This window comes from Danio rerio, chromosome 10 (genome assembly GCF_049306965.1).
Source record: "Danio rerio strain Tuebingen ecotype United States chromosome 10, GRCz12tu, whole genome shotgun sequence".
Taxonomy (NCBI): domain Eukaryota; kingdom Metazoa; phylum Chordata; class Actinopteri; order Cypriniformes; family Danionidae; genus Danio; species Danio rerio.
The window spans coordinates 22,449,183-22,463,562 of record NC_133185.1 but is presented as its reverse complement, the minus strand read 5'-3'; the positions used below and the strand labels follow the sequence as shown (position 1 = coordinate 22,463,562).

The 14,380-nt window shown below is 34.9% G+C and overlaps 1 protein-coding gene and 1 long non-coding RNA gene across 7 annotated transcripts in view; one reads left to right on the top strand and one right to left on the bottom strand.

Moving 5' to 3' along the window:
- The window catches only part of kcnn2 (potassium calcium-activated channel subfamily N member 2), a 95,928-nt gene that overhangs the window by 70,844 nt on the left and 10,704 nt on the right, over positions 1 to 14,380 (bottom strand). The gene's annotated exons all lie outside the window — the stretch shown is intronic.
- On the top strand, positions 7,478 to 10,609 carry LOC103911737 (uncharacterized). Its single transcript, XR_662764.4, has 2 exons — positions 7,478 to 7,972; positions 10,202 to 10,609. It is a non-coding gene; the product is annotated as an uncharacterized lncRNA (long non-coding RNA).

The following is a 14,380-nucleotide window of genomic DNA, read 5'->3' as shown; positions in this document are numbered from 1 at the left end:
AATTCCATTTTCCCCGCCAAGTCTTTAAAACAAGACAGTTTATTTAACCCCAGTATTTTCAATGGAGTTTCTGCTCTCATCTACTGATCCTGACAGCGCTAGCGGTTACAACATCTTTCATCTCGTTTTACACTTGAACATCTAAATTAATGCATAAGTCTATTTAACTGAAAGTATTGTACTTAAATTACAACATCAATGCTGTAAAAGGAACCTTATGAAATTAAAAACAGTAACATTAAGCTTTCACCAGATGTTAATCATTGGCCGAAAAACACCAACTGCATATAACCCATTGATTGTTTTTAGTTACAACTTCGAAAACTTATGTGTAGTAAAGATGCAGTCACAATGAAATGAAATTAAATGAAATTAACAAATTATTGTCACAAATTATTTTCATTTAAAAAAAGTTTCAGCCTTTCATATCTATAGAGTAATTCATCTAAATGAAGACTGAGGGCTCAGCGGTAAGGATGTTACATGACACTCGGCAGTCGTCTCAGATACAGTCAGCCAGAGCACATCCTCTACAGTACATTAACCCCGCTCACGTGCTCTTCATCTGTCCAACCTATACATCAGTTAACCTGAAAACCTGCAGCTCACCCTCATAGACTGTGTTTGCATGCACGTTCATTACCCCGATTATACTTAATAAGCTGACACATGTAAATGCATTAACCAGTTTTCCGCTTAAGCATAAACCAGTCGTCACAGCTAGATTTTGCCCTGCATGTAATTGTATTAGCGTGCTTTCTGTCAGTTTATTAAAGTGCACATATGTGATACATGACAGAAACGCGATCTTACTTTGTATTTAAAGGGTTAGTTCACACTAATAATAAAATATTTGACTCTCTCTTAAACCTTTAAATGTTTTGTAATTTTGAAAAATGCTGGTTTGCTGGGAACCATCGACTTCCATAGTTAGAAAAACAAAACACTAATTGTTCCCCAAATAGGTTTTTTTAATGAGTGAAGGATGAGCACATGAATGTCCGTTTTTGGGTGAACTATCAAGACTATATAAAAAATATTTTACAGAAAGAGAAAAGGAAATAATATAATATACATTTGTAATATATAAACTTTGTAAAAAAAATTCTGGTGCAGTAAAAGGGCTACAATCAAAAATCTGGAGAGAATATATATTATAGCCTTATTTTTTTAGCATTTATTTAACAAGACAATCAACAAATACACTGTGACAAAAGAAGCTGGGGTGCCGAAAAAAAATAATAATAAAAAAGTATAATAACGGCTGTAAAATGTAAAATTACAGATTGTTTTTCTTACAGCATATTCATATTGCAAGTTAGATACCTAACTATTCATATAGTAAGTTTGACACCTAGTGGTTGAACTAGGTATTGCACTCCTGGTACAAAACGCAAGCGCAGGTTGATTGATGACATCAACAGGATCAGGCTTGACTATCGACCCTAAAGGCTGATTTAAACTGTGTTCTAAATAAAAGCAACAAGTTTTTGTTCGAACCAACACCTGAAATTTATCTGTTAGAAACGATTTCTATTTTTTGCAACTGAACAACAGAAAACTGACAATAAACTCATGTTCTTTATTCAGTGTTAAATGCTAATAATGGGAGTTTGAATGCCTTTTTAAATTTTTACATATTTAATGCCACACAACGAAAGCAGCTACAGAAATTCACCTCAGATCTTAAAAAAAAAAAAAAAAAAAATTTAAATTAAACTTTATTCCCAGAGATGGGTTGCAGCTGGAAGGGCATCCACTGTGTAAAAACGAGCTGGATAAGATGGCGGTTCATTCCGCTGTGGTGACCCAGAATTAATAAAGGGACTAAACTGAAAAGAAAATGAATGAATGAATAAAATTGAACTTTAGAACTGAAACTGGGTGCAAGCAAACACATATCAATGATTAAGTATGTTCATTCAATAATGTTAAAGGTTTATTATGTATTTATTAGATTATAAACCTTAAAATTTCGTTGGAGTGCAGTAAGTGCACTATTCTGTGCTTCTCAATGGCTGTATTCAAATTTCTATCATGTTTCATCTGGTGCAAACGGCCAAATTACTTATCATTGCAAATCTCATCAAGTAGCATGTTGTTAGGACACAGGGTTACAATGTAACCTGCTCACGTTTGTAATATTTATATTGTTTGCTAATTAATAACCACCTCAAGGAACTCTGAATCTGCGTCTCATTTTGGAATCTGTTACTTTTCCACGGAGGTCACATTTTGGTTACGGACGCACGCTTTGAGAGCCTTCCTGACTAAATGAAATAGGCTGTTTTCCACCAAGTAAACTCAGGGTTCAGAAAAATAACTGGGTAATGACCAAAACAAAGACACGTTCTGGCACGTATTGCACATTTTCAAAGTAGAATATCTGACTTCAGCATTGTTTTTCAGATAAACACGAATATTCACTTAGCATGTTGCTTAAATATATTAAAAAGACATGTGTTATGTTTATGCTTTAAAAGAGTCCAAAACTAACAAACAGCACTCCTAATACCATCAAACAAATAGATTTATTGTTGAAGTCTTGTAAACAGGATTTGCTTTCATTGGCAGGTTATTAGTTTGCATATAAACTGGAATGATGGGTTATTTCAATTAGCTGATTTTTATAAATGATCAGTGTGCATTTAAACATGCTCATATAGCACTGACAAACTGAAGGTTGCCAGTATGAAATGCTTCTATTTTGTATCAATATGGCAAAGGTGTGCCTGTATTTCTAATGGTCTGGTCCATTCAGAGAGGCACATTTTCTGGGAAAGCACTGCCATGATTGATGTCCCTCAGAGACTTGTGGGCCCCTAAATATTACAGAGCGCAACTGGCTCATGAATACACGCCGTTATAATTCAACAGTGTGAAAAGTAATAAAACTGCTCAGGCATTTATGGCTGCAGAGCCTGGGCTCCTAATGGCTTTTTGGAGGGGCTAAAAAAAAATTTGCATGCATATTACAAAACACTGATTCTGTTTCATGTGTACAGAGATATGTACATATATACAACCATGTTTGTTATATATACTGTATATATATATATATATATATATATATATATATATATATATATATATATATATATATATATACATATACACTGTATGTATGTATATATATATATATATATATATATACTGTATGTATATATATATATATATATATATATATATATATATATATATATATATATATATATATACATCGTGACAACTTGATGTGCAAGGTTGAATTTCTAAAGCATATAAATAACAATAATGTATGTTTGTTTGAAGCCAGAGCAGAAGTATTATTGTATTAAAGGAACGGTACAATCAGAAATGACATTGTTTGTGTCATCATCACAACACAATCCTTTTTTTCATCTGATATACATTTATGCATTTGGAAAATACTTCAGGGATCAAAACTTTGAAGTGGTCAGAACACAAATGAATCGGAGGTAATAAAGTATTAAGCATTTCTCCTAAAGAAAAACTCATTAAGCAAATTGCTAACAGGCTCCGCCCACACCCCGCCTCTTTGTAAATTGTTTTATACCCGCAGTCGGCACAATGACGCATGAACAAAATCGTGAGATTGACCACGCCCACTTGTAGCTTAATTTGCACTCTTCAGAAACCTTTGTGTGACGTCATGGATACTACGATCATATTTTTACAGTCCATGGGTAAAACCAGTGTGTGTTAAGGAAACACTCCACTTTCAAAAAAAAAAAAGATTTGCAACTTTTGGAAAAAACTGTACAACTCCCCTAGAGTTAAACCGTTGAATTTTACCAATTTTGAATCCATTCAGTCGATCTCAAGCACAAGAATATTATGCAGCACCTAAAAACAGTCCCCAGCTAGGTAACAGTTCTGTGTAATATCATTGTGTCAGCTGCAGCCATAGCACAGCAGCAAAGTTCCCAGATTATTACGCCGGAATGAGAGTTTAGTTCCTAGCCATATCAGCCTAGAACAGAGATGCCCAAACTAGGGCCTGCAGGCCAACGTGGCCCTTTGTATCCTTTGATTTGTATCCAATGATTGGGAAGGGTTGGAAAATGCCTGTAACAGAAATTCTTATTTATATTTTAATGTAACATTTTGTTTGTTTGTTTTATTGTTGAGCTACAAAAAAAGCAAACTGATTTTTTTAAAGAATGTACATACTGTCACGAAGAGGGGTTAAAACAGAAGACATCAGCTCGAAATTCAAGGCAAAGGCAGGGTTAGCATGACTAGTGTATTCGGCATTGAACTCCATTGTTTTATAAATAGATTTCTTTTTTGGTTTTATTGTAATAAGTTTGTTAAAATAACCCTTACAGAAAAGTCACATGAATTTCACATGTGATCACATGTGACCACATGTGATCACATGTGACAACATGTGATCACACATGACCACATGTGAAGTTTATGTGACCACATGTGGACAACATGTGAAGTTCATGTGGCCACATGTGAAGTTTATGTGATCACACATGGCCACATGTAAAGTTTATGTGACCACAGGTGGACAACATGTGAAGTTCATGTGGCCACATGTGAAGTTCGTGTGGCCATATTTGAAGTTCATGTTACCACATGTGAAGTTAATGTGACCACATGTGAAGCTCACGAATACATGTGTTCATGTGACCACATGTGAAGTTTATGTGACCACATGTGAAGCTCACGACCACATGTGTTCATGTGACCACATGTGAAGTTTATGTGACCACGTGGACAACATGTGAAATTCATGTGGCCACATGTGAAGTTCGTGTGGCCATATTTGAAGTTCATGTTACCACATGTGAAGTTAATGTGACCACATGTGAAGCTCACGATTACATGTGTTCATGTGACCACATGTGAAGTTTATGTGACCACATGTGAAGCTCACGACCACATGTGTTCATGTGACCACATGTGAAGTTTATGTGACCACGTGGACAACATGTGAAATTCATGTGGCCACATGTGGACAACATGTGAAGTTCATAGGGCCACATGTGATCACCTTTGACCACATCTGAAGTCAATGTGACCAAATGTGGACAACATGTAAAATTATGCTGTCCACATGTGGACAGCATAATGATCACATGAACCCACATGTGAAAAACATCATCATCTGAAAACCATATTTCATGATGACCAACACTATACCGTGAATAAGTGCAAAACTGCAGTATAACAGCATTATAAAGGAGGATAAATGAGGTAAAATTATGTGCAACTGCAAAATAATGAACTATAAAATTCTAATAAAATTACATCAACAACAGTACAATTTGCAGTATATTCATGTACAACTTTACTACACTTGTGCATTGTGCTGAGATATAATCTAATATCCAATTTCCCAATGCTGTGGCAATGCTGTGCTGTACTTGCTACATGTTTTTGTACTTTTATTCAGGGATGTTTTGGAAACAAGTAACTTAAATAGAATTTGAAGAGTTTATTTGCAATGATAATTCTGTTTTAGTAATTTTTAAATATAAAGTTTTATGTTGTTTCTTGGGTTCAAAAAACATGATTTATAAAAAGTAAAAATGTAATGAGATTTAATATTGTGTACATGAGTACAATGGCAAAAAATAAATGGATTTCTGAATCAGTCTGTAGGGAATTGAGAGTTGACTTCAAAAGAGTCGATTCCTCGACCCTCAATGGACGTAGTGCCGGAGTCGACTCCAAGACAGGATTCGATTCCTAGAGTCGAGTCTTTTTTTAACCCTTTTAAATGAAGCAGTTACAAGCTACAGTAACTTATACTACTCTTTCTCGAGCACGAAGAAGACAGAAGGCGCTCGCTTTAAATGCGTACTCACACATTTTGCGATTTTGCTTTTGAATTATGCGACCACGAGGCACTCTTACGCAACTGGGGTGAACTTGCGCGCGCGTTCATCACAGAAGAGCATTCGCGGCAACGCGCGCGTTGTCCTGACAACAAGGATTCACAAACAAACGCAGTTTCTTAACGGTCGTTTAGCAATCTTTTGTCCGTTTTGTCTCCTTATTTCGGTCGCGAAATGAAGATAAAATACGTGTTTGTTGATATATTAACTGTAAATGCCATTCACATATGAACACTAACGTACCACAGTTAAAATAAAAAGTCACGGTCAAAGGACAAAAGAGAGGGCTACGTTTTTTTGAGAAGCTGGACCATTTTGACCTTATCATCTTCAGCTGTATAATTCAGCGGTAAGTGCATATTCATATACTGTCCTCACAACTTTATAATTTAGGATGTGTAGAGAAACTTAACGTAACCTTAACAGTTGGTTCTGCAAGTACAACAACAAAAAAGAGAATATGTTCAGAATATTTGACCAAGCCAGTGATACCAGTCAAACGCGCGCCAAAAGATATCCGAGCTCATTCACTTGCTTAAAACACTGCAAATGTTGTAATTGATGCAACTGTATTAGTGATGTATTAATTTGTATTAATCCAGAATTCTCTTTTAACACATTAACTAAAATTTAATTGAATAGGGTTTTATAAACCTGATCTAAATGACTATTGTGCTTGGTTTTAAATTGAAATGTCCTAAATGTAAATAATGGAATAGATACAATAATAGATATTAAGGTAAGCAGAAGCTACTTGTTTATTTTATGTATTTCATTTCAAAAGTACTTAATAACAGTTCTGTAGATCTGTCATTATTTTAAAGGCTTGTCCATCCTTTCCAGAAACATTGGTTTATATTTTGTTTAACTTATCTTTTTATTGAGATACACTAGCATTTAAAAGTTTTAGATGGTAAGATTATTTAAACAATATTGAAAGACGTGTGGCTGCATGTACTTTCTTTAAAATACACTAAAACCAATTTTTAAAATTGATTTATAATACGTTTCACAATGTAAAGTTAATTTCTAATTTATTGTAAAACTTCATTTATCCCTGTGATACAAAACTTTAATTCAATCTTCATTATTGCATGTTAACTTAATCTTACTTTTTATGAAGATTATAGCATACAGGATTAATATGTGTAAGATGTTAATGAACATAGATATGATATCATTTTTAGTTTTGTCTGACTCTCTTTTCTTTCTCTCTCTCTCTCTCTCTCTCTCTTTCTCTCTCTCTACTTGTATTAATAAAGTTTTAAGATTAGATATTATAGACTAATATTGGTGTTACAAAAATCTGTCACAGTGGTTGATTGTTTCTCTTTGCTTTTTGTACAGAAATCAATGATGTGCAGGGGTTTAAAAAGTACAGCTTGGGAAATATAAAGATGATGGTTATTTTAAAGAAGAAGCCTGACACATTGGAGACTTAACCATCTTCAAAGGACAATGCTACAATTCAAGGAAGTCGACAGTTGTCTCAATTATACAGTTTTGCCTTTTTTTTTTTTGTACCATAGTCTAAGTTTGTATTTTGATTGCCTAGAAGGTATTTCTTATTAAAGAAAAAAAAAAAAAAAAAAAAATATATATATATATATATATATATATATATATATTTATATATTATTAAAGCAAAATCTTTTACTAGCCACTAGTTGTACCTTCTTAGTCTACAGATTCCTTATAGGTACTTTGTTTTATAGCAGTTAACAGTCTGTGACTGCAGGGTGATTCAAAAAGAATAACACAACTTTGAAAATCTGTATTTAATCAAAGAAACATGATGACAACAGCTCTCCTAGCGACCTAATGAGTAACCAAATGAAACTTCAGAGCTTCCTTAAATCGACGACAGAAAGAGCTTAGCTCCCCTTTTCTTCTTTGCAGAGTTTTCGATTTTCAAATTTGTGGGATTCCTTTTGAATCACCCTGTATACAGTTTTTTCTGTTTTTAACATCTGATGTTTCCTGATAGGTAATCGTTTACATCACTTTGGGAGAGGGAGTGAAAACGGGCAGTCAATCAGTGTCTGAAAAGAGAAAATACACCCAATACAGAGGCTAGTAAGGAGCACTTCCATTGCACAAAGTTAATGTCTTAACAGGTAACTTTTATAGCGTTTGCTATCTCTAATGCGTAGAGATGGCAAATGTACATGCATCCTTTACTCAAGTAGAAGTACAGATACTCTGGTAAAAGTTGAACTACGGACTAGACTTTTCTACTCAAGTAAAAGTAAATAAGTACAGCCTGAAATATGTACTTAAGTAAAAAGTATTCATTACTAATATCTGTTTTAGTTTCATGGTGGTAACTACACCTCACAAAATGCATACATTTATACAAAATTACTTACATTTCAAATTTTTTTTTTTGTAAAAAAAGTTGTTGCCAATTTTTAGCTGCAAAGTAGCCAAGCAACATCATCCTACAGGGCTTGAAATTGCGACTGTTTTGGTCGCATATGCGCCCAAAGTTTTATCTTTGCGACCTCAAAATGTATTTGGCAGCATTTATGCGAGTGCATAAAATTGTTGTTTTCACAGAAAAATGTTCACCACATGCGCGGAATTAGGAGGCATTCACGCAAGCATCTTTACACCTAAAAACACCAAACGCAGCACTAAAGAATAGTTTATAACAGTTAACACGTCAACTTGCTGCACTAAGCAAAGCCCGTCTTCAAGCTTTTTTTATTGGCCAATTGCGCTAGAACAGAATGCGAATGGATTGGTTAATATCAGCTGTCAATCACTCATTTCCGATGACAGGGAGCTACAGCTGCAAAAATGCAAAGGTCTGGATAAGAGAGAATGAAAACAACACTGATAGATTTAGTTTTAGAAACCATCTACAGTTACAAATCATGGCACATCTGATTAGTCATTATGTGGAGAATGTCAATCCAGCATTTACACTTTTCGAAGAGTCGATAAAAGACATCTAGTGCTCAAAGTCCGCTTTGAAAATGATTATAGCATTCACTGTAAAACTGGTGGGATGGAGTTTTTAGGTAACAGTGTTTGCCACTTAATCTACACATTTTAAGCACGAGATGTTCTAACGTGAAGTTTATTTGTTCTCCCTGTATTCGTGTGGGTTTCCTTCGGGTGCTCCGTTTTCCCCCACAGTCCAAAGATATGCAGTATAGGTGAATTGGGCAGGCTAAATTGTCCGTAGTGTATTCGTGTGATTGGGTGTGTATGAATGTTTTCCAGAGATGGGTTGCAGCTGGAAGGGCATCTGCTGCGTAAAACAGATGCTGGATAAGTTGGCGACTCCGAATTAAAAAAGGGACTAAGCCGGAAAAAAATGAATGAATGTTCAACCGTTATTTAATCCTTTATTTAATCATCACAATGCTGTTAATCGTGCGACTGATACTGCAGTCACCATCGCTAAAGAGCATGCATTCACTGAGATGAAACTAATATTGCAGTTCATGAAAAGACCGTTATATATTAGGGTGACGTATGCAAATAATAAGTTATATGTCAATAGCATCTGTGCAGTATCAGACACCACCCATAAGAACAGCACAGTTATTATAGTTAATTCAGTTCATCTCATTCACGTCAAGCAGTGCATGCAGGGCCAGTGAGCGCATGCAGATTTTTGTTTATTTGTTAGTTGTGATTAGAGTGGTAATATATATTGGAATCTGTTAACATAAAACGTTTAGTAACGGTGCTCATATTTGTCAGTGGGTGCGACTAAATTTTGTCTGGTGCATCCAAATTTTTGAAGTTAGGAGCACCGGTGCTACCAAGAAAAAAAGGTTAATTTCGAGCCCTGTGTATCATCAGCTGAACACAAAACACTATAGCTGTTAAGAACAGCAGCTGTCATACTTGTTTGTATACTCTTGAATATAATTCTGTAGGCCTATATATTTATAACTAATAAATGTCTTAAATTTAAAACCTAATTTTTTTTCAAAACATATTTCAGTTTTTTTCTTTTGATAAAATAAAAAAACTAAATGTATTTGACTACATATTTTTTGCATTATACTAAAGCTACGTCTGCTCCACAAAGCACATTAAAGCGAAAGTAACGAGCCTGATTTAAAAATGTAAGGAGTAGATTTGTATTCAAATGTAAGAAGTAAAAGAAAAATATTTCAGAAAACGTTAACAGTGGAGTATAATACTGACACTAGACATATCTACTTAAGTAAAGTAACAAAGTTTGTACTTCAGTACTACCTATTTCTGCTAATGTGAAAAAATGTGATCTAAATACTATGAATTCATTTTGCATTCACGTGTATGCATTTGAGCATTTGGTAGTTTCTTTTATTAAAAATAAGTTTTGTATTTTTTTCTTACAGATTACAAGATCAAGTCATTAACATGAACCAAAAGGACAAACTCGTCAAAAGCAAAACTCACTTTCCCTTGGCTTTTCTTTCCCTTTTCATCACGGGTCATCACAGCAGAATGAACTAGCAATTACTGTGGTACATGCTTTTTTCACCAGATGCTCTCATATGCAGAATTGACCAGAGCACCCGAAGGAAACCCACGCAAACATGGGGTGAACATGCAAACTCCACACCTGGCACACCTGAGACTCGAACCAGTGACCTTCTTGCTTTGAGGCAACAGTGATGACCACAGAGCTACCATGTGGCCCCTTTTGTATTCACATTATATTAGTGACAGTTTTCCCCTCAAGGTATTTCAGTAAATAATTGTTGTGATTTTATATAATTGACAATAAATTGTTTGTATTTATATTTAAGTTTAAGAATAATTTTTGTTCACACTAATGCACAAATTTTATTGTGTGAAGTACACAAGAGAAAAGCCACAAGAGATTTTTACATGGGAACGCATGTTTCAATGCTCACCATCAAAATTCTAAATACAAACATTTTCCCATGTGATCACTTGTGAATGCACATGTAGTTCACATGTGAATTCACACAAAAACGTTAAAATTCACAGGTTTTCCCATGTGATCACATGTGGTTCACATGAAAATTCACACGAAATCGTTCCAAATACACACGTTTTCCCATGTGATCACATGTGAATTCACACAAAAGCGTTCCAAATACACACGTTTTCCCATGTGATCACATCTGAATTCACACAAAAGCGTTCCAAATACACACGTTTTCCCATGTGATCACATGTGGTTCACATGAAAATTCACACGAAATCGTTCCAAATACACACGTTTTCCCATGTGATCACATGTGAATTCACACAAAAGCGTTCCAAATACACACGTTTTCCCATGTGATCACATGTGGTTCACATGAAAATTCACACGAAATCGTTCCAAATACACACGTTTTCCCATGTGATCACATGTGGTTCACATGAAAAGTCACACGAAATCGTTCCAAATACACACGTTTTCCCATGTGATCACATGTGGTTCACATGAAAATTCACACGATATCGTTCCAAATACACACGTTTTCCCATGTGATCACATGTGAATTCACAAGAAAGCGTTCCAAATACACACGTTTTCCCATGTGATCACATGTGGTTCACATGAAAATTCACACGAAAGCGTTCCAAATACACAGGTTTTCCCATGTGATCACATGTGGTTCACATGAAAAGTCACACGATATCGTTCCAAATACACACGTTTTCCCATGTGATCACATGTGAATTCACAAGAAAGCGTTCCAAATACACACGTTTTCCCATGTGATCACATGTGGTTCACATGAAAATTCACACGAAAGCGTTCCAAATACACAGGTTTTCCCATGTGATCACATGTGGTTCACATGAAAAGTCACACGAAATCGTTCCAAATACACACGTTTTCCCATGTGATCACATGTGGTTCACATGAAAATTCACACGATATCGTTCCAAATACACACGTTTTCCCATGTGATCACATGTGAATTCACAAGAAAGCGTTCCAAATACACACGTTTTCCCATGTGATCACATGTAAATTAACACGAAAGCGTTCCAAATACACACGTTTTCCCATGTGATCACATGTAAATTCACACGAAAGCGTTCCAAATACACACGTTTTCCCATGTGATCACATGTGAATTAACACAAAGCGTTCCAAATACACACGTTTTCCCATGTGATCACATGTGAATTCACACGAAAGCGTTCCAAACACACACGTTTTCCCATGTGATCACATGTGAATTCACACGAAAGCGTTCCAAATACACACGTTTTCCCATGTGATCACATGTGGTTCACATGAAAATTCACACGAAATCGTTCCAAATACACACGTTTTCCCATGTGATCACATGTGAATTCACACAAAAGCGTTCCAAATACACACGTTTTCCCATGTGATCACATGTGAATTCACACGAAAGCGTTCCAAATACACGCCTTTTCCCATGTGATCACATGTGGTTCACATGAAAATTCACACAAAATCGTTCCAAATACACACGTTTTCCCATGTGATCACATGTGAATTCACACAAAAGCGTTCCAAATACACACGTTTTCCCATGTGATCACATGTGGTTCACATGAATATTCACACAAAGTCGTTCCAAATACACACGTTTTCCCATGTGATCACATGTGAATTCACACAAAAGCGTTCCAAATACACACATTTTCCCATGTGATCACATGTGATCCCATGTGCATTTCACATGTGGTTTGTGTGTTTCACATGTAAAATTTCACATGTGCAATTTCACATGCACATGTGATCACATGTGAATTTCACATGTGAAACTCATGTGAAATTTCTGTAAGGGAATATACATTTTCAAAAAGTATTTGCATAAGTTAATATTGTTGAAGTATATATTTATGAGATAAATTAGGAAATGACCCATGGCAACTTAAATGTAATACAGTTTGCTATTTATTTTCGGCCCACAGCTCTCAATCAAGCTTGGCTTTTGGCCCTTCATAAGAAAAAGTTGGGGCACCCCTGGCCTAGAAAATAGCAACTTTTCACTTTCCTTCTGTCTTTGTACAAGATTTATATAGAAAAATAATCTAGACTCTTATTTGACTTTTTGAGAGAGATGCTAATGGTCTAATCCGATTCAATGATCTATGCTAAGCTAAGCTAAGCTAAAAGTGCTCCATGCAGCCAGACAAAAAGACTGGGTGAATGGATTTAAAAATGCTAATACTTAACTGCTTAAATGTTAGGTGACATGTAAATTTCCCAAAAGGTGGAGTGCGCCATTGAAGCAACACATGTTTTGTTGTGTTTGGTGTTTTAAAATCAATATTGTTTACAGAGTAATAGGCCTTAAAATGATGTCCAAATAAAAGATTCTCTCTTTTATTGTTTGCGATCAATCTGCAAATCACATGCAGTCTGAATTCCCTGTTTAGCAATGATCCCCACTAGACAAATGGGACTATTGTAGATGTGCACATTATCATCTCAATGCTGTAATTATATATTAAGCAGCCCTATTTAAAATGATCCTATGCAAAGAAAATTGAAGAAATTATACTATATTCAAGCTTACTCCAATTGAGCACACTTTTGAACTAAAAGAATTTTTTGTTTTGTTTGTTTTGTATAAAAATATTTCTCGTAAAATAAATGTATGATTTAAATCACTCGCCTCTTTAAATCCCTATAACACATTTGCAACAAAGCTGTCCCACTCTATGTTAACAGGTTATTAATAAAACCTGTTTCTTTGCAGATGTATTGTCAGTAGGGCTGCACAACATTGTTTCAGCATTGATATCGCAATGTGCACATAATAGTCACATGGCAAAGATATGCAATGTTGGGTCTGGATTATAGTTGACCAGTAGCAGCACAATTGTATTTAATCGCTGTATATATTTATACAGAATTTTTATAATTTATGCCAAAAAAATCTTACTTAGAATGTCTTGTTTCTAGTCTAAATGTTTACATTTCAATGAAAAAAAAATTTTTCACTTTCCCCACTGGCAGATAAATAATTTAGCTTGTTTTAGGGAAAACTCTTCACTTTTATTCATTTCTTCTGACAGTGAAAAACAATACAATATTTTTACTTGCTCTAAGAATTTGGAGATATTTAAACTGGAAATGAGACAAAACAAAGTAAGAAAAGCATTTTTTTGTATTGTGATTATTAAATTTCTGTACCTGAGTACTGTTAGACTCCCTAGAAGACCATCAAATAGTGCAATTCCAACCATCGTGTGAAACAGTATTCATATCGCAATAATTATCACAGAAAAATAAAATCTTGCAAAATCTGATTTTTCCCAATATCGTGCAGTCCTAATTGTCAGTATTGTACATTCAGTTCACAATAGTAAGCTTCTTTACAGTCTGTTCATCAGCCACTGCCAGAAACCAAAATCTTGTCATATGGATTATGGATATTGTAACAGTAAACTAGCATGAATCCTTGCAAACATCAGACTTTATCTCCTTCCATATAAATGGCCACAATCTTCAACATATTCAAACAATGCCAGTCTACATGACCAAAAGAATTTCCTGCCTTAAAATGACCAAACAGAACAAATGACATGCTTTAATGTCATATAAAGACTTGTGCCAGACAGCT